The sequence below is a fragment of the Ambystoma mexicanum genome, unplaced genomic scaffold (assembly GCF_040938575.1).
Source record: "Ambystoma mexicanum isolate Mex_15411 unplaced genomic scaffold, UKY_AmexF1_1 Mex_scaf49, whole genome shotgun sequence".
Classification (NCBI taxonomy): Eukaryota; Metazoa; Chordata; class Amphibia; order Caudata; family Ambystomatidae; genus Ambystoma; species Ambystoma mexicanum.
In genome coordinates, this window is record NW_027182465.1 from 1,762,605 (window position 1) to 1,787,503 (window position 24,899).

Sequence of the window (24,899 nt, forward strand, 5' to 3'; positions counted from 1 at the left end):
TGAGAATAGGCCTAATTCTGCAGTGGAGACACATTTTTATTAGTGGGTTATGTTAAATTGATTTTTATTAGTTGTTACTGATGTTAGTTATTCATTTTCAAATGTGTCTCTTGCACCATAGGCATTTCAGGTGAAAAATAGTGTGCATTTTTGGGTGTGCACATGTGCTTTTAACTGTAAAAATAGATTTGCATCTTATATGTTAAAATCGTTTTTGACTAAATAGCCTGTCTTTCTTTGTTAATCTGGTAACACATATAGCAATGCACCACACCCTTGTGGTGGTGCTGCAAAAAAAAATTGCTACCTGTGTAGTAGTGCTGTACTCTGTGCTGTTTGCTACCTGTGCAGTAGTGCTGTACTCTGTGCTGTTTGCTACCTGTGCAGTAGTGCTGTACTCTGTGCTATAACATGCCAAATATCCTTACATATACCCTCCTTTTGTTTTTAGCACTTGGCTATAATCCAAGCCAATTCCTAAAAACAACTTGTTCTTTTTTTTTTTTTTTTACAATATAGCAATCCAACAAAATGAAAATTCATGTGCATCAATGAAAATTTGCAATCAACATTTCATCTGAGTCCATCAGTTCACAAAATGTTCCATATTGGCCTTCTCAGTTGAAGTGGCATTACTTTAAGTTTAGATTTTCCAAGTCAATTAAAAACAAAGAAATAAAACAACTAACTAAAACAAATAATTAATATAACAAATTAAAATAAATAATTAAAATAATAAATACGTGGAACTCCATATGTCAGTACTCTTGTCCGCTTCTGATATGTCCCGACCAGCGATGTTATTCGGTTCATTCGAGTACACTCTCATCTTGGCAATCTTGCATCTCTTTTGGCATCCCGGTTATTTTGTCTTCACCTCCACCTGGAGGCAGGCATCCTTTGGTCTTCATCCAGGGGACTCCAGGACTCCATCGTCTCCCGTGGCCTCTGGTCCCGGAACCTCCGACCAAATAATGTTAGTTTTCTAAATCAAAATAGAAAATAAACAAATTAAATACATAGCACAATACCAACTTCAACCTTTTGCCAAAAATAAAACATGCTTGGTAAAAATATATATATATATATATTTTTTTTTTTTTCAAATATTTTTTCTGAAATTAAACACAAGTTAAAAGAAAACAAACACATAAAACAGCATTCAATATTTAATACATTTTCTCTCTGCACACCAACCATGAGCTTCCGTTATATGTGCATTTATTTATTTATTTATTTATTTATTTATTTTACATTATATTTTACATATACTACAGTGTTTATGTGCCATCATAACAATCAACCTTTTAACTTCTTTGTCACTGCCTCCTGATTACACCCATTTATTTTCTCTTTTTGTGTTCAAGGGACTTTATCTGTTTCTACATGCTCAAGCTGCCTGATCTCATGTCTGGGATGGCATGGTTTGATTTGATTTACATGGACAAACTGCTCTATTGCCGTTTCACCTTCATTTTCAAAATGTTATACACCACAGGAGAGACTTTATCTATAATTCGAAATGGCCCCTGCCAGGCTGCTAGAAATTTAGAATTTTTCTGTTTACTTTTTCCAAAATGAAACTTGTACACCTGATCCCCTACACTGTATTCCTTTACTGATGTCTTTTTGTCATAATATGACTTTGCACTGTCAGCAGCTCTTTCCAGATTTCTCTGCACAAAAGCAAATGCATGTTGCAAATGCCTCCTCAGTTCATCAATATATTCATGAACTGTGGATGCACTCACAAGAGTTTGCTCATGTGTTCTGTATAGTAGGTGTTGTGGTAACACCATTTTCCTACCTGTTAAGACCTCATGAGGGCTAACACCTGTTGCTTTGGCAGGAGTCGATCTTATTGCCATCAAAACCAACGGCAAACGTAAGTCCCAACTGGAACCTGCTTCTGCCACAAATTTCTTTAAAATATCTACAACAGACCTATTGCTTCTTTCAACTGTACCTGAAGACGCCGCCCGATATGCGATATGTAGTTTCCTTTTCACACCTAGTATTTGCCATACCTTACTCATTAGAGTACTTGTGAAATGACTTCCTCTGTCTGACTCAATTCTTTGTGGCAACCCAAACCTTGAGAACACATGGTTCACCAGCAATGTGGCTGCTGTTTGCGCACTACAATCTGGTGCAGGAATGCATTCAATCCACTTTGACATCAAACATACCACACTCAAAATATAACGGTGTCCCCTGCTCGACCTTTTTAAAGGACCTACATAGTCTATTTGCAAATCTGACCATGGGAGAGTTAGGCCTCTTTTCATCAATGGTGCTCTATGCATTGGTGAAGCAGGTTTAAATTGGGCGCATACTAGACATCCTCTATGGGACATATGTGGCCAGTAAGCATAATCTTTTAGTATTTCTAATGTTTTTTGTGCACCTCTATGGCCTGCAGTTATGGCATCATGTGCATGATGTAGCATTAGTCCTCTGAATGAAAGGGGTACTACCCACTGTATTTGCCCTGTTATGGACTCTCTAATCATGAGTCCATCCTGTAATCTGATTCGTGTTTTGTTCTTTAATAGCACCCTCAACTCTTCTTTTCCCATACAATCTTTTTCTGTTAAAGGATTTTGTTCAGGATCTGTCAAATGATTATAATAGATTCCCAAAATTTGATCATTCTTTTGTGCCTCAATCAAATCTTGGTCTGGCGTGTCATGACTCCACTGCACCACCGGTTGATCTACCTCCTTTGGTGCTTTAGAACGTGTCACTGCATCAATTTGTATTTCACCCATTAAATAATCAATAGGTAGCAATTCTCCCATCACAGCCCCAATTTTAGCCAGGTGGTCTGCCTTATAATTTCCCTCCTTATCCTCTCCTGGTGTTTTTAAATGCCCACACATTTTTCTCCAGTATATTGTTAAATTATTTTCTGACACCAATTTGTCTATGGCATGTATCATTTTTCCATGCTTAAGTGGCTTTTTGTTATATGTAACCATGCCTCTTGCTTTCCAGCCAGGCAAATACTCCACAAAGCTATTCCGTGCATAGTCAGAATCAGTCACCAGGACAATTTCACTGAACTTTTTATCAACTGCAGTAGCAATTGCTTTATAAATGGCTGCCAATTCCGCCACCTGACTGCTCCTATCTCCAATCCTCATCCCTATACTGGGGACGCCTTCACATTTCAACCAGACATTTCCTATTCCTGCCACTAACTGTTTATTACTGTCATTTTCAATGTGAAAAGCACAACCATCCACATATACAGTTGGCAAATCCTTGCATGTTTTTTCATCAAAAGCTTTGTGTGGTGATTGTTCAAATTCCTGCAAACTAGTTTCCACTTCCATTTCATTTGGTATTTGTTCAGCTGCACAGTCATGTAAGTCAGCTAACCCTTGAGCAATTGGGCTCTTTTTATTTTGTCCATATCTCACTTCTACGGGAAAACGTTGTAATGTCAGCGTCCATGAGGTGATTCTGGATTGCGCAAAATTACCCGATCTAATTCTTTTACTCTCTAAAAATTGCAAAGGTTGATGATTTGTTTCAATAATCACCTTTTCTCCCTGAACAATGGGGCGGAAATGTTGTAGCGCCCACACAGTGGTTAATAGGGCCTTTTCACATTCATTAAATTTCATTTCAACTTGGGAAAATGCCTTACTTGCATAGGCAATGGTTTTGTGATTCAAATCGTGGTTTTGTGATAACACTGCTGACATACAATGTTCAGAAAAACCTATTTCTATAAAGAAATCCCTGTCCTTTATGGGGTTTGCTAAACATGGTGCCTTTACAAGACATTCCTTTAATTTAGCCACTGCATCAGACTGCTCTTTTTCCCATCTCCAGGGAGTATTTAGTTTAAGCAGTTTAGTCAATGGTTGAGTGATTTCTGCATAATTCTCAATGAACTTTCTGTTATAGCCTGTCATCCCTAATAAACTTTTTACTCCTTTCACATTTTTAGGATCTTTTAATCTTTGTATGGCCTCTATTTTCTTCCTTTGTGGATTTAGCCCATGTTCAGTCACTTCATGCCCTAGAAAGTTCACTTTTTTCTTGCACCATTGTGCTTTTTGCAAAGATACTTTGGCGCCTGCTTTCTGCAATTGGCCAAGTACATGTCTTATTTCATCAAAATGGCTTTTTAGGCTTTCATTTTTTATCAGGACATCATCCACATAAACTATTGTTCCTCTTTCCGCTGCATCCGGCATGGCCTTTCTCAAAAATATGCCAAATTCACTCCCACTATTGATGTACCCGAACGGAGCTCTAAGCCAGGCATATTGAGTCCTGTCAAATGTAAAGGAAAATAAGTGTTGTATCTCCTCTGCCAATGGCACACACCAATATCCAGAGGTGAGATCTAATGTGGTAAATACATTTGAACCATGTATCTGAGCTAGGCCCTGATCAATGAATGGCAGTGGCCATCTAGATATTGGTACTCTTTTATTTAACTCTCTTAAGTCTGCACACAGCCGCCATTGACCATTTGGCTTTAACACACCTAAAATAGGCGTATTGGATGTGCTATGAATGGGCCTGATTATTCCCCGTGATTCAAAATTTCTAATAATCTCTGCCAATGATTCTAAACATGCCAGCGGTAGACTATACTGGCGTACAAACACTGGATTTCTGCTACAACCTTCTGGTAGTGTGGCCACATGTAAATCAGTTAAACCACAATCATAAGCATCTTTTGCAAATACATCCTTAAACTCCATAAATATTTCCCTCAGGTCGTCTCTATCCTTATCGCTTTCACATGCATCCGCTAAGGAGATCTGCTCTTCTACCATTCTGGAAAATTCTGGAAACTCTTCTGGTAAAGGAATCTCAGCGCTTTCCTCTAACTGTGTGGCTGTGTCTTTTTGTAGAGCTGCCACTTTTAAATATTTTGGCATATCAGCTTCCACTTCAATGGGCTGATTTCCTGTTTCATTTTCATTTAAATTAAATATTATGCAATCCTCTTGATGGCAGCACACTGTCTCATTTGAATCATAAGGATACACAGAATGAATTTTAAATATTCCTTTGGGTTGAGAGTCCAGGTGTTCTGGCAACTCGCCCTTGGCATCTACATAATTTTCAGGAATGTTCCCAATCGCCATGTTATTTAAATCTGCCGTATAATGTGATTTTTGTATGGCCATTCCTAATGGGGAGTTTTCCTCTAAATGAATATCCTGACAACCTTTATTATTTACCATGATCTTTACAGATCCTTCACCAATGTCTACCAATGGAATGTATTCATAATACAGGCCTTGCTGTTTTATGGATTCATTCAGGCATACAAATGCATCAGAGCCTTTCATCTGCTGTCCATTTTTGCATTTCAGTGTTATTGCAAACTGTTTTGTAAATGCAGGAATAATAGTATCTTTCCTCATTTGTAATTCGATTGCATAAGGAACCAGTTGTGCACAATGATAAGCCCTTCTTTTGTCTTCAAATTCAGGTGCCGGGCCACCTAGGCGTGACCATATTTTTTGATTAAGGAAATCTAACACCATACACATTCTGTGCATGATGTCATTGCCCATGTAAAATTCATTTTGTGCTCCACTCACTATCCATACATTATGGTAAATTGTTTTCTGCCCAATGCTAATTTGAAGCATGCATCTGCCTGCAATTCGGTTTTCAAAGTCTGGATTGTCCAACCCAGAAACATATTAGTTTTTAATCCTAAATTTCGGGATTTCTTCCCTCTCCATTATTTTTTGCAACAATTTCTCATTAATGAAGCTCCTTTCATGTCCAAGCGCTAAAGTGGCTTTTATTGTTTTAAAATAGTCATTTATACCAACATGAACCCATGGTTGCTCATCTTCCATGTGTATTTCTGCCAGAGTGGTAATGTGTTTTTCTGAATCTGTTTTAGGAGCAATATTCTGTTTGCATGTTTTCTCTTTTAAATAGAAACGTAATGTGTGCTCATCTATGGCAGTCTGCCAATCTTTCCTTGGGTCCAAGTATATTTGTACAGGTAGTTTTTCATTGTCGCTCTGCATTTTGTCTTGACACATTAATATAACAGTGACACTAGGTATGCAGCTATTCTGGAGATATACCACAGCATCATTTGTTTTGGCAACGGTGTGACATTCATTTATATTGCTGTTTTGTGATTTTAGTTTCTTAGGCCTCAATGGTTTTTTGGTTAAGGACCACAGCACTCCATTCACCCCATCTATGAGAGGAGACAATCTTTTCAGGCAATCTGTCCCCATCAGAAATGGAATTTCACAAATAGATGTGATCAATACCTCTTGTTTCATTCTGTGCTTTCCTATTTTTATGTCAACCTCAGTTACACCTATGATGGGCACCTCCTCCCCATTAAAGTTATGCACTGGGTCTTGATTTTCCTTCACGGTGATCTGACTCTGTGGAGGTCTCCCTTCATTGATACTCTTTACCAGCTCCTTGGACATAATTGTGGCCTGTGCGCCAGTGTCAATCATAGCAAAGGTGTGGCATTTTTCTTCTACAGTGATGGGTGCATAATATCTGTCCTCAACTTCCTCTAATACACATAAGAAATGTGAATTCTTACTGAGTTCAGGACTCACCTTTCTCAGATCTTTCTCACTTTTGGCTAAGCACATTGGTAAATGGAAAGACATTTTTCCCTCCTTTTTACCCATTTCTGTGCGAGAGATTTTATTCATTTCTCCATGTTCAGAGGTTTTTTGGAGTGTGGCCACTGTTCGCCCATCCATCTGGGTAACATCAGAGACCACATTACAATCCTCCAACTGAACATGTGTAACAACATCATTCAGCAATTTGTCATATTTTAATTCTGTGCATTTGTAATCATTTAGTGTCATATCAGCCCTTTCAGCCTCTTCAAAAATATGTGGCTCAAAAAATTCTTCAGGTGATTGACTTGTACCCTCCTTTTGAGTATTTCCTTTTTCTGTCTGTGTTTGGTCATTGTTTTGCTTGCCCAGGGAAGGAGCTATAGCATCCCCACTTACTCCCTGTTCACTGGTATTCCCCATGCATGAGTCATTTTTCTTAAATCTGTCCCTTTGTTCTTTTGGAATTCCTAATGTTTCTTTTTCATTTGTGCAAATCTTTACTGTTTTATTTAGCTCTAAGTTAAACCGTACCTCTTTTTTAGAAGTATTTGCACTTTCTGTCACCATTTCATTTACTGGTACTTTCATTTTTAATCCATTAGGCATCTCAGAGTCGTTATGCAAAATTATATCAGAGCAATCTGTCATTTTGGTACTGCAGTTATCATGAGTACTTAGAGTACTTAGTCATTTTTCGGAAGCCCCCCGGTCATTGCTATGGCCATCAGCCCCCTCTTTGGAAGGTTGTTTTTGCGCTGTATAGAGCTTTCCTATTTGCTCAGCTAACATTTTCACTTGGGCCTCAAGGCACTGGAACCTTTCCATCTCTCTAGGATCCTCTTTCTGTGGCCTAGGTCGATATTGGTTGTTTTCCCCCTGATTGGATCTATTCTGATACCTCTCAGGTGATTGATGTCGGTTGGGATGGTTTCTGAACTCTTGATTCATTTGTGGAGGGGAGCGGGTTGCACCCATCCTTTGATTATAGTCCCCTGGTGGGGAATCATTGTACTGGCGTGGACTGTAGTTCACGTTTTGCCTCATGTCCTGTCTCTCAGATTGTGGGTACTGGCCCCTATGTTGATTTCCATTATCAGTAAATCGATCCACATATCGGGGCCTATCCTGATTACCATATATCATGGTGTTGGGATCAAACCTACTCTGTGTCCCCAATGACTGGTAGGGACCATCATTTCTTTGATCTTGATTTTGTCTCTGGTTATTGTTCATACCTGCCATATCAGGCCGATATCCTACCCGGGGTCTGTCCCCTAAATACCTAGGGCTGATGTAGCTCTCTCTATTACTAGGATCATGTGATTGGAACATTGGTACAGGAAATGGCGATCTTTGTTGATTACCCCTTTGTTCAGGTGTCACATTATTTTTACCTTGGCTTTGAGCAGACTCAAGGGACATTTTGGCTGACCTGATTTCCATTACTGTGGCTGAGGGTTCTTTAGATTTGGGTCTAGTATCTTTCATTTTATCACTTTCTCTACCCTGACAATAGAGTACCTCATATAGCTTTGTGCTTTGATGTACAATCCATTCAAGGGACTTGTCACGGTCAAATTCACGGACCAATTGGGATATGATGTCTTTCTGTAGCCCATAGAAGTATGCAGTTTTAAACTCATTGGAATTTGGGTCAAAAGATACATCAAAGCGAGAGAATGCTCTTTTTAAGTCCTGTAAAAATTGGCGAGGGGATGTATTAGGTCCAGCAGTAATTGTGTACGCGACTTTCTTTGCCTCCTGCAATGACTGAAAAGGAGAAAAATGACGCCTAATTTCTTTTTCAAACTCCAACCAGGTCTTATTCTGTTGCTCATTTAATCCCCTTATGATGCTGGCCGTCGGGGCATCTAAAGTTAAATGAAAATATTGTCTGTACTGTTCCTTAGGTATCTGGAGTGCTTTAAAAATGTCATGCACCGCTTCTAAGTGATCCTCAATGCAGCATTCACCTCCCTTTTTAAATGGTTTGATCAGGGCTTTAATGGATTTCATTATTTTTATGTGGCTACTTGTTGCAATGCATGGAATTGCACTATTTTGTGATTCAATCCTGTTTTCAGGTGTATGAGATTGGTGGCTACCCCCAATGGGAGTATCAAATCCCCCAAGGGCGCTGCAACCAAGTTCAGTCACCGGCCCAGCCACTGTAGCACTAGTTCTTTGGGCAGAGCTAGAATTCACTTCCACTCCATTGAATGTGGTACCCTGCCGCCTCTCCTGGGACCTGGGAATGCACATTTGCTGTTCTAAGTCCTTACACTTTTTAAGGAGTCTGGTTGCTTCATTCTGCAAATAATTATTTTCATCATTCATCTTATTAATCACCTCCTGCATGTCGCACATTTGCATTTGGCATTCATTGAACTCTTTATTTCTCTTGTCTCTTTCTTGAATCATTTTAATCATTTCTTGTTCTGCACTCTGGAGAGCACGTTCTTTTTCACAGTGTTCTTTTTGTAACATCTGCATTTCTGAAACAACCTCATCTTTATCCTGCCTAATGTGGTCCACTAAGGCTTTTAAGTGCACCAATTCTTGCTCACTATCCTCAAATTGTTTCTTGCTTTTGGATAATTGAGTATCAAAGTCTCTGCATTTTAATTGCATGTCTTTTTGGCATACATCCAATTCTGCTCTCAACATTTCCTGATTTTTACTTGCCCCATCTAATTCAGTCTTTAACCTGTTAATTAGCTGAGTATCATTCTCTTGCATTTGCAGGCACTTGTTTAAAATAAACCATATTTTGCCACATAGCCGTATTAAACAGTCTTTCTCTGCACTTTTATCGGCTGCATTTAATAATCTTGTAAGGCAGACCTGAATTATGCTGCCTTCTGCAAAAATATTGTCTAGTTTTTCTTTCTGCACCTCACCCTGAATGCGGTTACTCCATTCTAACGTGCTATTTGACGACCAATTCCCATGTGCAAACAACTTTGCCTCTAAATATTGCACTAGATCTGAGAATGTGGTTTCCCTTTGTGACATTCTGAAATTCGTTTTTAGTGGCACACTGTTATTATAAAATGGGTTCCCTTTAATGTGCAAATGGCAGTGTGATACACGCTTGCCACGCCCAGTAGGTACTCTATGATCACTTTCCCGGCCTGCAACGCATCATAAATATGTAGGGTATTTTTGTGGAGATTTGGGGCCTAACGGTATTTTCTTACCGCCGAAATATAACTTAGCAACGATCACTCCTTGTATTCAGATTGGGCCATGTACAACACTAATACAGTGGACATGCATTATTTCAGCACCCAGACATGCATATTTGGTATGCGTGGTTGGTAGGCGTGGTTGGTGGTATTTTGGTGAGCATAATTCCCTTGTTTTATTTGTGGCCCCAATGTCCAGAATCCCTTATCTTTGCTTAGATTTTTCGTGTGATCACTAGAGAGACCTCAGACCTACATTTTAGGAATACCACATTTTTCAGTGTTAGTGTTGGTGTGCCACCATGGGCGATCTCACTGACTTATTTACGACAGAGAGCTATATATGGTAGTCTTGTGGTAATTTCCACTACCTTATATACGGTAGGGAGCTATGTTCAGAGAGTCTCTCTTCCCGTTGGCTCATGTACCTCCAACGAGCTATGCTACAGTCACTCACAACTATTCATACTGATTCTGACATGCACACATCTGTCTTAAAATGACCATTGCACTGTTTAAAAATCTCCCCACATCATCAGCATTGTAATGGTAAATAGTAACTACACCACCCGTCTGTTTTCAAATATTTTTCTGTATTCTAAAAGTTGTATTTAAACACGATCTCATTCTTTACAGAAATAAAATGGTACAGTCAAAGCATTGTCTGTGACACACTGCAAAGAGAGTGGCGGAGAACAGAACTCAAATTGTAACATTAGCACTTGATTAAGACACGCACAGGAATTTCCTTTCCTACACTGACTGCATATTTTCGTGCACACTCAGCTCCCACAGTTATGTAATTACCTTATCTGTTCAGAGTTTTCTTCAGCTGTTCTCTTTCTGAATGTGGCTCCCTTGAAGATTAACCCCAGTGAAAACGAACGGTTTTCGTTCTCAAACCGGGGTCATTATCTGGAATTCTCAGCTTCTGCAGATAGGAATCCCTCAGTCAGGAAAGAGAGGTCCTTCTCCCAGCTCTGCCAAATCTTGACTGCCCTTCTCTCTCTTCAAACTCCCCCCAGCAAAAACCTGATCACTCCCACTCGCATGATACTTGCTATGACGCTGCTCCAATCAGAATTACTCACGCCATCTCCTCCTTCTCTACACAATGGCTCATTTTTATAGTAATACTTTGTAACCAACTGATTTCCTGTTCTTTCGAGCCCATTTGCTTCCTGTAGTTATGTGGACAGGGCAGCAGAGAGAACAGAAAAAAAAAATGGATGTGCGTTTAAAAGTTCACTTTGAGAATAGGCCTAATTCTGCAGTGGAGACACATTTTTATTAGTGGGTTATGTTAAATTGATTTTTATTAGTTAGATTAGTTGTTACTGATGTTAGTTATTCATTTGCAAATGTGTCTCTTGCACCATAGGCATTTCAGGTGAAAAATAGTGTGCATTTTTGGGTGTGCACCTGTGCTTTTAACTGTAAAAATAGATTTGCATCTTATATGTTAAAATCGTTTTTGACTAAATAGCCTGTCTTTCCTTGTTAATCTGGTAACACATATAGCAATGCACCGCACCCTTGTGGTGGTGCTGCAAAAAAAAAATTGCTACCTGTGTAGTAGTGCTGTACTCTGTGCTGTTTGCTACCTGTGCAGTAGTGATGTACTCTGTGCTATAACATGCCAAATATCCTTACATTGCACACTATTTTTCACCTGAAATGCCTATGGTGCAAGAGAAGCTCTGAGGGAACCCTCATGGGGAATAAAACCCTTGGATGAGCTGCTAGTGTATGTTGTCTTCCTGAGTTGACCAGGTGTGGGAGGCTGGTCTACTTATTCTTCGGGCTGGTTTAAAGATTTGGCCTCAGAACTGAACTGTAGCAAGTAGATAAGAAAATAAATAAAGTTAATCCTGGTAAGCCTGCCAGAGTAGAAGGTGTCCTAAGCTAAGACTCTTGATCTTACTATGCGTGAGCATGAAGAATGCTGAGTGATAAGGAATCTCCCTTGGGTTTAGCAGAAGGTAAGATTGTACTAAAGAAACAGAAAAGGACCGAGAGGATACGTTGTATAAAATTAGACTCAATTCTAAGATGGGGGTATTAGCATAGTCAAGGGAAAAGCCTACCCTTTTATTTTCAAGCCTGTTTGAGCCAGCCTGGAAGGAAGAGAAGTTTTGCCTGAGATGTTCCAGAGAAGAGATGTGGCTGCAATGAAAGATTCTCTGTAAATAGCGGGCCTCCGACAACCGGGAGGTTGCCGTGAAGAATGGATAGTAGACAGTTAATTACCTAGAGGTTCCCTGGAGGGGAGCGTGAACTGTGCTTTCAAAGCACGGGGCTACACACGCACTGGCGTAGTGTGCCCAGATTTGGCTTCGGGAATGAACATGAAAGGTACGCAGCTGATTCCTATGAAGTAAGAAAGTAATTTATGAATAAGGCGCAAGAAATGAATAGAGGGATATTTCGCAGTCCTAACAAAACGAACTTACGAAGCGTCTGCTGGCTCCTACGAGAGTAGCAACACGTCTTCCTTCTGGAGTTGCCGGGCAATAAGAGAGTAAAAAGGAAGTGATGGCAGAGGCTTGCGAAGCTTACTGGGAATGAACCACTATCCTGTGTAGTATGATCGGGTTAGGTGCCGAGGCGGCGGCCATCTTGGAATCAGGAACAACTAAACTGCACCGTAGGTTATTTCTAAGTGCAGAAGCGATGGCCATGTTGGAATTAGGCCGGAATGTGAAATTCGTATTGGTGACCATCACACCTGTGTTGTCTGACCCAGGTATTAGTCTTCCCACAGAATCTGATTCAAGTAATGTAAGAGCTAAATCCACAACAGCTTCCCAGACTGATACAGTAGCCCATGCCACTGAAATAGACCTCATTCAGTCAGAAAACAGGGCTTCTTAGCCATAACCGAATCCTGGCTCCACACCGCTGCAGGCCCTGCCCTTATGCTAGCTATGCCAGAGGACTTCAATATCCTCAGAGCCAACAGAAACAAATCCTGAGGCGGAGGCCTTGCCATCATCGCCAAAACTAATCTCAACATTAGACTTGCCCCAATCGACAAACCCGACTCTTGCGAATCACTCACAGCCAAATTGCCCATCGCCATCTCCCAAACCCTCACCATCTATCTTCTTTACAGACCCCCCGGCCCCGACCTCACAACTATCCTCGCCGACAACTTAAAAAACACAACCCAGAGCAATCTCTTAGGCAACTTCAACCTGGTGTTCAAAGACCATAAAGAAAAACATGCCGCACTAATTGCCGAGACTCTGGAAGAAAAAGGATTCAACCTAAAAGTGACCCTTCCCACACACAATAAAGGAAGGACCCTCGACTGGGTGGCAGATACAACTGCTCTGCCTCCATCACTGCTATCTGCCCCCAGCCATGGTCAGACCACCAGCTCCTTACCTTCTCCCTTGAGGCCTTAACTCCAACTCCCCCCAACAACATGCTAACCCCAGCCATTCTCACCAGAAATAAAAAGAATATCACAGCCAAAAAGCGTGTCCCCGTCATCCTTCCTACCTTGAACTCATTCACTGACTCAACTGACCCCCTCACTCTCGTAGACAAATATAATGACCGCAGCACTACACTCCATTGCCCCACTGAAACTAAGAAAAAGCAAACCTAAAAGGCATCTGAACACATGGTTCTGCCCACACCTGAAAACACTCAGACTCGAAAAACCTAAAATTGAACAGATATGCAGACAATCACCCTCAGAGATCCACAAAACTAACCTCATCAAAGTAACCACCCGCTATAAGAAAGAATAATCTTGGCCAAGCAAGACTCCTACAACCGGAGAATTTCCCAATCTAATTCCAGTATAAAAGAATTGTTTAACATCCTTAAAGAACTGGAAACCCCATCCCAATCCTAGACACATGCGTGAAAGACAAACACGAGTGCACTAGCATCCAAAACGCCCTATCCAACAAAGCTGCAGCCCTACAGGTTGAGATAACAAACAAAAAACAAAATCTTCCCCATACCACCCCCACCACAAACCTCACCCCATCTCCACAAAAGCCCACACCTAAACCCCTTTACCGCTTCAGCTTCTCCAAAGTATCCACCCTAGAGGTCGAAAAAGACATACTCACCCTGAAACCCTCAAATTGCCAGGGTGATACCTGCTCCTCGCAAATCATTAAAGACGCAGCAAGAGAACTATTACATTTCATTTCTAAACTCATCAACTCCTCCTTCTCCACGGGAACTATCCCTAACAACCTCAAAGAGTCCTGGGTTCTCCCACTACTCATAAAACAATCTCTGGACCCCTCTATACCCACCAATTACAGACCCATCACCACTGTCCCCTTCCTACTTAAAATCTTAGACAAGTTAGCTTACCTTCATATACAACAATACCTAGAACAGAACCACCTCCTGGGAGTCTGCCAGTCTGGCTTCAGACCTCCACACGGGACTGAAACAGCACTGATCGACCTCAAGGCACAAATCGACACTCTCAGAGATAAAGGCAAAACCGCCTTATTACTACTCTTCGACCTATCAGCAGCGTTCGATCCAGTCGATCACAATATACTGTGCAACCGCCTAGACTCGGCAGCCCACTTCTCACAGGAAGTGATAGGCTGGATACAATCGTTCCTTAACAACAGGACCATGCATGTTTTCTTCCACCTCCGCATCGGTGACCCCATCCCCATCACCTGCGGGGTGCCCCAAGGGTCTTGTCTCTCCCCTACACTGTACAACATTTTCACAAAGTCCCTTTGTGATGATCTCGATGGTCTTCGTATCACCTATACCAACTATGCTGATGATACCAAGGTCTACCTTGGGCATGAGGTAGGAGGTGGAGAGATCAGGCCTTTGCCCAGTAAGATTGAAGCTGTGCAAAATTGGACAACACCTACTACTCAAACCCAGGTGAGAGCTTTCATAGGCCTCACTGGGTATTACAGGAATTTCCAAGAGTACTATGGGACCATAGCTTCTCCACTGAATGTAATCTCTTCTCCAAAATTCCCTGAGAAGGTCAAATGGAATGAGGAATGCAATCAGGCCTTTGAAAACCTGAAGAAAGCTCTTTGCACAGCACCAGTATTGAGAGCTCCTGACTATCACCAAACTTTCATTGTGCAAACAGATGCGTCTAATGTAGGTATAGGTGCAGTTCTAAGCCAACTGGATGAGAAAGGTAGGGAGCACCCCATTTGCTTCATCAGCAGAAAGCTGAAGGATCCTGAGACAAGGTGGGCAACTATTGAAAAAGAATGTGTTGCTATTGTGTGGGCACAGAAGAAGTTTAGGCCATACTTGTATGGTTCTACTTTTGTCATTCAGACTGACCACCAACCCTTGAGATGGTTGATGCAAATGAAAGGGGAAAATCCAAAACTATTGAGATGGTCAATCTGCCTGCAAGGGTTTGATTTCACCATTGAGCACAGGTCAGGGTGTCACCACCAAAATGCTGATGGTCTCTCTAGGATGTATGTCATCGACTAGAGGTATGAGATTCATCCAGGAGTGGATTAAATCCTCCTGTCTCTTAGTCTGGGGGGGGCGAGTGTTAGGGAGAATTCTCTATAAAGGCTAATTTCCCAAACCTAGTGAGTCCCCCAGCAGCTTTGCTGGATTTTTGGGGTTTATTTTTTTCTCCTGCTAAGAGTGAGACTCTTTTTCTCCCACTCTTAGACATGATTTGAGGTGTTCCTTTGACTTTGTATGTGTTCTATGGGCAATGGGGTCCTTTACCCCATAGGGTTTTATGTGTTTTTGATATGTGGGTTACACAGCACCCTCTGTGCAGTAACCCAGGGGTGTCGTAGCGACCCCCAAACATAGACTCCATACCCTGGGACTAACTACTGTCTCCCAGGGCATGTAAAGTCACCATTGGCTTTAATAGTTTTAAATTGTGAACAGAACCAGTACAAACCATCATATTGTGGACGTACTGGTCGGGGCAATTCGATTGCCGCGGGGTCTGTTGTTCGAGGGGGCACTGTCCAGTCCCCTCCGACCGAGTTTTGGCTGGTGGCAGTGGATACTACTTTTTATATTCGACCGCGAAAATATTCCTATGGGTTTTTCCCATTGTTCGAGGCTACCACTTTTTAAAATAGCCTTGAACATATTACGGTTTATTAAATTAATATAAATTCACTGGTTTTTATTTTTTGCCGAAATGGCATTTGTGTTCGCTTCTGTGACTCCAACCCAAGTCGAGCCCTTTGTTCCACTTTTTGGCGGGCTTCTCCACAGAAGCCTCCAAAAGTGGTGCCACTCTGTCTGGGTACCACGGGGGGTGAGGGAGGGGGTTTAGGCACCCTGGACTGAGTTGCCTCGGCAACTCAAGTCGTACTCTTGTGTGATTGGCCCAAGTGGTGAGCCCCCCGGCTCACCACTTAGCATGTTTGAGCGACAGCTAGGCTGAATGAATGGGGGTTTTCTGCATAAAAGCAGGGCTTTGGGGACTGGAACTTCAGAAGTCGCCATAGGACCTAAAGAATCCGTGGAGGGAGAAGCCGAGCCGACCTGCAACGACGACACCACCGGTGGAGCCCTGCTGAAACGTCTCACCACTTTTCCCGACGATGGAGATCTCCAGTCCGGAGAGTCTTCTTCCTTTGACTGGTGGGGATAACCAGTTTGCCCGTCTTTTTGCCTTCCTGGACCATTTCGTGGCCACCTTTCCTGTGCCAAGCACCCCGGCAACGGGAATACCACGGTTTACCACTACCGCGAAGAAAAGGGTAGTACCTTGTAACCGGGAAACTCCGCGGCTGGTTTCTTCCCTGGCAGTGCAACGACCTTCATCTTTCCTCCACGTCGAGACCTCCTCTTCCTCTGGATGAAACAACAACTTGCATCCACTGCCAGGAACAACTGCCCCCGCTGGAGCGTTCTTCCCATTTCAGGTACTGTGTCCCGCCTGGCTTCCCTTTCGACAGATTGTTCGGGGTGACAGTAAATCCTCGACTTTCTAACCTGGGTTAGCATGGGGCCCGTTAATTAACTTTTCCTGACTTTATCTCAATCTTTTGTGAACTATCTACAAAGACTCTTTGGGCATAACCCCACTGTGTGATCCTGGACACATTTAGCTTTCTCGCTCTAAGAGTGGGCCTGGCATTTGAACTTCCTTGCTCTCCAGTCGACTTTGCCTAACCTGCCTCACTGTGGTTCTCTGAAAAGTATTGAAATTTGTGTGCTTTCATAACTCTGCCTTTCCTTCCCCTTTTATATAACTTATTAGAGTGCCATCTTATGTTAAGCGCTCACCTCTGTCTGAAAATAAGTGGTGTTTCTCATTAAGACTTGTCTAATAAGTAATCAGGGTTGTATATATATAGTAGTGACTGTGTGTTGAATTTACTTACCTCTTTTTGTGCTAGTGTAATTTACAAGTGTGTCTTTAAATAAATAATTATATACTTTTACACCAAAGCACTGGTCAGTGTTTGCTTGTGCTACTGTATCTCTGTACCTATTGTGTATACTCTATATACTGCCTAACTCATCTTGAGAGAAGTCTGACTGCTCAGCCACAGCTACCAGGTAAATCTGGGTGGTATAGACTGCTACCAATTGGGTTTACTGCCAACAACCTGTAGTCCTAAATCTTTTGCAGTGGTCCCTAAGGGAACTGCACAGGTTTCTATCTAACACTGACGCCCCAGTTCTCGCGAACCCAGATTATGAGAGGGAATTTTTCTTGTTTTCACACTGCGATGGAACACTGATGACAGCAGTGTTGACACAGAAAACATCACTGGGCCATAAGCTCTTGGCCTACTACAGTGGGACCTTAGACGCAGTAATGCAAGGTCACTTTGCGTGCGAACAGGCTCTCGCAGCAGCCGCCTTCGCGATCGAAAAGAGTGCCACCATAGTAATGGGATGTTCAGTAACACTATATGCAGAGTACTCCCTATTTGTGATTCTTGAGCGAACAAAATCAACATTGACAATCCAGAGAGAAACTACGTATGAATTAATAATTTCAAGCCCCAATGTACATGTAGTGAGATGTAAAACAGTAAACCCAGCAACATTCATCACAGAGCCATGCACAACAGAAGACATACAGGAACACGTTTGTGCCACCTATGAGGGAGAGGGTGATAACATCGCAGAGCAAGTGAAAATGCCCTGGAAGAGGGAGAGATATATTTCATAGATGGGTCAGCATCAATAAACCCAGAAACAGGGGAGAAACACGTAGGAATAGCTGGAGTCCGCATGGAGGAAGACGGCTATGAAGCGATTGTCCAAAAGTGCCTCCCGTCCCATTACTCTGCAGAGGCAGCTGAACTAACAGCCCTGATTGAGACATTACACACAGCTAAAAGGTGCGCAGTAACATTATACTCAGACTCAGCATATGCAACTACCACAGTCCATTCAGGGTTGTCCCGGTGGCGTAGAAGGGGGTTCAGACGAGCAGATGGCTCTCCAGTACAACACGCAAAACTATTGAACAAATTGATAGATGCATTAGCCATACCTTCGGTAGTGGCAGTGGTGAAATGCCAAGCCCATACCAACAACACAGACGCAATCTCATTGGGGAACGCGGCAGCCGACGTGGCAGCGAAGGAAGCCTCTTATCTCAATATAACACCAACACTTGAATACGTTGTAAAAACGGCAACTACAGAACCACTAGAAGAAGCCTACAGCAACACGCCAGTAGCACAGATAATAGAATTACAAAGGAGAGCTCCACAGGAGGAACAAGAGCTGTGGAGCAAACGAGGGTGTAAACAATCAGCCACTGACCTCATTTGGAAACAAGAGACAACAGGAAAGGTAGTGATGCCGGTGGAATTACTAGAAGTGGCATTCCAGCAATTGCACTTCCCCAGTCATGTAACAAAACAACACATTGCCGCAGACATCCAGGAATATTGGTTCATCCCCAATCTATAGGAACACTTGTCAAAATTTATTGTAGAATGCATAGCATGTCAAACATACAATTCTGGGATGAAATTGAGAACACTGCGTGGTACCCTGCCCAGACCCATAGGAACATTTAGAGAACTACACATTGATTATGCCGATATGGGGGAAAGATGTAACGGAGCCTGATACCTAATTGTGGTGGTATGTCCCTTTTCAAGGTGGGTGGAGGCGGGCCCTTGTCCCCACCCAGATGCCAAATGTGCGGCCAAATTCTTATTGAGAGAGGTTTTCTCAAGGTGGGGGATATGTGACATTATATACGATCAAACAATGGCACCCATTTCGTAAATGACCTTTTCCAAGAAGTAACAGCACTATTGGGGGTAAAGCATAAACTGTGCTCCATTTATCGTCCGATGGCCAATGGGGTGATGAAGAGGATCAACAGCCTACTTAAAAGCAAACTGTCAAAATTGTGTAACACCCTAAAAAAGAATTGGGTTTATTGCTTACTCTTAGCACTTTTCCAACTCAGAACGCAGCCATGCAAGGACCACCATTTAAGGCCCCACGAAATTGTAACTGGGAGGCGAATACACACACCAATATCTCAAATTAGGAAAGCATCAGATGAGCACAGGGCTGCCACAGTGCTGGGGGAAGAGTTCAAGGAACACCTTACCCAGTTGACGCGTGCAGTTCGCAGAATAGCGCGGCAAATGGCACCACCCTTTACAGAAAGTGTGGCCGCTGATACTAATATACCAGCTGTAGATAGCCCAAATGGTCCACTAATGCCCAGAGCGCAAGTATATGTGCGCAGTTTCGTGAGAAGGTGGAACTCACCCAGGTTCCATGGGCCCTATGCGGTGGTGTACAGCACACCAACAGCCGTAAAAGTGAAAGGGTTGAAATACTGGGTGCACCTCTCAGATGTGAGGAGGGCACGCGATAGTGCAATAATTGAGAGTGAACAAGACAATGCAACTGATACAGCCAACTAAATTCAGAAGTGGTGGCAAAAGTATCTGATGAAAATGAATATGCAATCAATGATACGACCTTTTGTTGTTACGGTTTGTTAGTGCTCTCTCTCTCTCTCTCTCTCTCTCTCTCTCTCTCTCTCTCCCTCTTTCACTCTCTCTCTTTCACTCTCTCTCTTTCACTCTCTCTCTTACACTCTCTATCTTCTACTGTTTCTTTCAATACACCTATCATTCTTTTATCGTCTGCACGGACATTCTCTTCCTCTCTTTCTCCCTCTTTTTCTCTCATTCTTCCTTCACCTTTTTCACCTTCATTCCTTTCATTGATTATCTTTTCCTTGCATAAAGGAGTAAATTGAAATAAACGTGTAATAAAAAAAATGATGATGAATGGAAAGTATGATTAAATATTAACATGAAATGTAAATGTATGTACATAATATGGTGACGTAACAAAATTTGTATCACCCCTCTAGGTGGCACATGGCCCAACGATCGACAATCACCGAGAATAAACCAATGTTAGATAGCAATAGGGATGCCATTAGGGCTAATAGGTTCAGTAATGTTGAATGTGTTTTAAAATGTGCTGCAGTTTTGTTATCAGTAATGTTGTTCTTAATGGCTTGGTATTATACGCTTTTATCACTGGTCAATGACATGCACAAGGTGGGGAGCGGGGCTAACATGATACGAGAAGGTTCTCACTTAATATGGACTGGGGTAAAAACGATCTGGATAGAAATGTATAACAGTGGTAGTAACGGAACAAATGCCATGCAACCATCAGAAAACGTTACTATAAATGCAACAATTGCCTCGTTTATACATCCTGATTTAAACATGAGTGTTGATTATGAACTAAACGAGTATGATGGCGATTATTATTGGCCAAGCACCCGAACTAACACAAGTATGCATGCACAAACAACCATAGACCCTACCTCATACTATGCTGCTGCTACTAACCGGTACACACATGCTATATTCAACAGCAACAACACTACTTGGGTTGGTATGTTTCCAATACACTAAGAAAAGGTGAAGAGCTACAAGGAGGGAGGAAGAGGATAAGAAAAAGGGGGGTGGGAGGGAAAAGATACAACATTTATCATAACCTGGGGTTAGACGAGATAGAAGACCCCCGCCACCCTGAACAATCAAATAAATGGTATTCTGACATGAGTGCCATGGCAAAGCAGTCAACACATGAAAGTTGCTACGTCTGTTCACTCATTCCGCACGCATCGGGAACACCGAAAATGTTAGTACCACAGGAAGTGCCCTTGTCGGAGGCCCAGTGTTTAATTCATTTGGTTTTGTGTAGGATAAAGAACACTTTCCAGGCACACACCGTCACCTTAGAAAAGCTGGAGAATGAGAAAACATGCACAAGCCGACGACAAGGAGTGGTCTGCCTCCAAGAGCCATTTCTAGTGATCAAAGGGACGAGGTACGCAGAAAACAAATGGCACGATGAAACTATCCAATGGAAGGCAGAAGCACTCCGAGGCCTACCTGAAGATACCTTCCAATGGATAAAAAGCACAAGCACCCCCATCTGGTCGCAACACATCACAAAACTAACTTGGGTCACAGCATTGGATAAACCGATGAAAATACAAAAGGAGATGCCACATGAACTATGCTTCCATGGGGAAGGGAAGGTGAACATGGGGGAGGTAAAAAGGTGCAATAAGACGGTGATCATACCTGACATGAAGAAAGGTACTGCCGCACTCATGGACATGTTTTGGATTTGCGGAAAACAAGCTTACCTGCACCTGCCTACATCATGGAGAGGAACTTGCGCCTTAGCCACCCTCCACACAGCACTGATGGTAATACCAGAAAGCCACATCCAAGGAACGAGGGGAGAATCGGCTGGCATATCGGCAGCAGGGCAATCGGCTGAACCATCGACAGCGCCCCAACCAATGACAACAGAAGCTCCAGCGTACAAACAATTGTCAGAATATGAACTGAAGCAAAAATTATCACGAAGTAAAAGGTCTTCCAATTATATCTCGTCCGAATCATCAAAACTCCTTGACGAGATCCTGCAGCAGTACAATGTCTTTTCATCTGCAGAGACATTTTTTGCATCACTCCTTGCTCCAGGACTCCAATCACGAGCAGACGCCAAATGGTTGCAGATAGTGTGCTGGGAGCTCATCCAACTAGCCAATGACACTGAAGAAGGGTTCAACGTTATAAAAATAGAGCTCCGCGCACTGCGCCTAATGACAATGCAAAACAGATATGTCTTAGATCTCCTCACACCGATGGACGGTGGGGTTTGCTGAAAAATCGGGGGGCATGTTGCACATTCGTGCCAACTGAAGACGCTGATAACGGAACACTCTCACATATGATAACAGCAGTACACAATTTGGGAGAGAGAATGAAAACAGAAGGAGGAGCAGAGGAAAGCACATGGTTCGACAATCTATTCAGCTGGATACCATCATGGGTGAATGTAGCAATGAAAATACTCGTTCCCATCATTGTGTTTATGCTCCTATTCTTCTGCGTGTGCCAACTTGGACTCCGGTGTTGTGAAACGAGCCTGCCTACTTCAGCCATGATGATGGTAACAATGGGCCGACCGACAACGGTAGCCAGTATGATAGATGCACAAATGCAAACTGGGGAATAAACTACACCACAATACAGAATGACAGCCATTTACAGGCAATATGGAGACAGGGTTGATTACTTACACCACACAACAATAAAAGAACCGAGAGAGCTACAATGGTACAGAAAGGTATGCATGGATTTAGATGGAGATGGTGGAATATACATGACATGTACACCAGAAAAATATGCCAGAAGAGGAAATAGTTTAAGGAGTGTATGCAGAGCATGGATACCAATAAAGGGTACCCCAGCCTGGGACGAAGCAATTGCAGAAGCTGAGTACTACCGAAGGGAGAATGAAAAGAATAAAAAATAAGTATTTGTTACTTTAGATGTAACGAAAGGGGGGAATGTATGGGAGTGAGGGGCCATCAGGCCCCCCATCCTTTACTTCCTAGTACAAACTTGGACCAAGTGCCTCCAGTAGTGGGTGCACCCCTTGCCCTTATGCGATGCTAACCCTGGTTGGCATTCGCGTAGATGGGACTACTGAGCAGGACACAGGGCATCAATTTTTGTGCCCCCTTTCGACTCCATCTTGGTAAGGAGGCCTCACTGCGATAGTACAAAAACGCTTCTCTCCCTTTCCTCGCAGCGCCCAAGCGCAACACACACACACAAACACACACACACACAGCCCCCACTTTTGTTCCCACTCTGACTGGAAAACTCTGCAGCTCCATTCTCACGCTGAAGCCGGAGTTAGTCGCAACAACTAATAAATGTAACACATCACTCTTCCTCTGAGATCACTGTCCTGCGTGTGAACCGGCATGAACTAAGCCCATGGCTCGTCCATCTCCACAAATGTGTCTTAGCCCAGTACCCTTGCCAGTGGAAACTTACTGCCATTTCGACCCAGTGTCGCTGTAAGATATTCCTTTCATGTGCCAGACCACTGACAATGGGCCTGATTACAACCCAGGCGGTAAATTCCCTACTTTACCACCATGGTGTAAACTCCATTTACACCATGGTGGATGGCGGATTTACCACCCCATTCCAAGGTGAGTGGGGCGGTAAATCCCCATTCCCCATTTACCCTTCCCCATTTTTGCCCCATTACTGTGCCGTAATTAGCACCAAGGCGGGTTAGCGCCTTGCATTTTAACGCCTGCTAAAAGCAGGCGTTAAAATGGTAATCAGGCGTTAAGGGTTAACGGCGCCGACGGCGCCGTTAAACCCTTAACGCCTGGTTTGTAAGGAGGCCCAATGCCTTGATGCCCAACCTGCAGACTCCCAACTAACATTAGACCTCTGCTGCAGTATATCGTGCCCAGTACTAACAAATGCCACATACCTGAGATTTTTGTAAACATAAACCTACACTCTGGTCATTGTGTTATAGTGGTCAAGACCGTTAACCTATGGCCTGTATAATCTATATGTTTAAGATGGTATAGATACCTAGACACCTTTATAGAGATATGGTAAACTACTAAGAGTGTTCTTGAATTATTAATATTTAGTGCATGAATTATAGAGAACGAATTATGTTAGCTTAGATAGTGACCACCATGTATCATCATGCCCTGACCTTCACCCATTCGGAGCACAGATGGCTGACGTTCATCCTCCCGCCAATCAAGCAACCAACCAGGAGGACGAGATGATGCCCACACCTACAGTACCACCTCAGTTGACCAATCCAGGTCCAACGTAGCATCATATGTTAGACGCCCTATTTTTCTCTATATAATGTACTGTAACTTTAACTTTGCCAGAGCGCTCTCAGAGATCTAGATAAACTTTTCCTTGAACTCTTACAGCCTGCTCTCTTTGCCTCATTCCCCACCCGGGGTGTGTCAGTTTATTCTTTTTGCACGTCTAACAGCAGGGAGGGCACAAACAAAGGCAAAGGGATGCAGAGCATCCAGGGCACATCTAGGACAGGGTCTCCAACAGCAGGAAGGCACAGGATGCGAACACCCAGGGCACATCTAGGACAGTGGGACTCATTGCAGGTCGGGCGGTCCAGAAATAACAGTGGCGGTAAACCCGCCACTGTTAATCCCGGACCGCCCAATCCAGAGTCCTGCAGGCGGGAGGAGGAAGTTCCCGCTAGGTCTGACCTCGCCGGTTTACCACCGCCCGCCTGCAGGCAAACAAGGAAACACTGGCACCATCACGAGATGGTGCAGGTGTTTCCATGATCCCCATTCCCATTGAGTCCCATAGGACTCAATGGGGATGGGGATTTACACCATTCCGCCTCCGGAATTCCCGGGACATCGGGGTTGTAATGCCCTGGTAATTCCAGGAATCACAGAGGCGGAATGGTAATACGAGTCCGGCAGTAACCAGGCGGTTTTACCACCTTGTTTACCAGCAGACTCGTAATGAGGCCCAGTGTCTCTGCCAGCAGGAAGGAACAGAGATGCAGCGCACCCAGGGCACATCTAGGACAGGGTCTCCACAGCAGGAATGCGCAGGGATGCAGAGCACCCAGGGCACATCTAGGACAGGGTCTCCACCTGCAGGAAGGCACAGGGATGCAGAGCACCCAGGGCACATCTAGGACAGGGTCTCCACCAGCAGGAAGGCACAGGGATGCAGAGCACCCAGGGTACATCTAGGACAGGGTCTCCACCAGCAGGAAGGCACAGGGA

At 43.1% G+C, this 24,899-nt stretch overlaps 1 long non-coding RNA gene across 1 annotated transcript in view; it reads left to right on the plus strand.

The window, feature by feature from the left end:
• Positions 1-24,056, plus strand: part of LOC138560844 (uncharacterized) — a 160,905-nt gene extending 136,849 nt beyond the window's left edge. Inside the window, exon 4 of the long non-coding RNA XR_011299306.1 lies at positions 20,124-24,056. This is a non-coding gene — a long non-coding RNA (uncharacterized lncRNA). The remainder of the gene's footprint in view (positions 1-20,123) is intronic.
• The last annotated feature ends 843 nt before the right edge of the window (positions 24,057-24,899 follow it).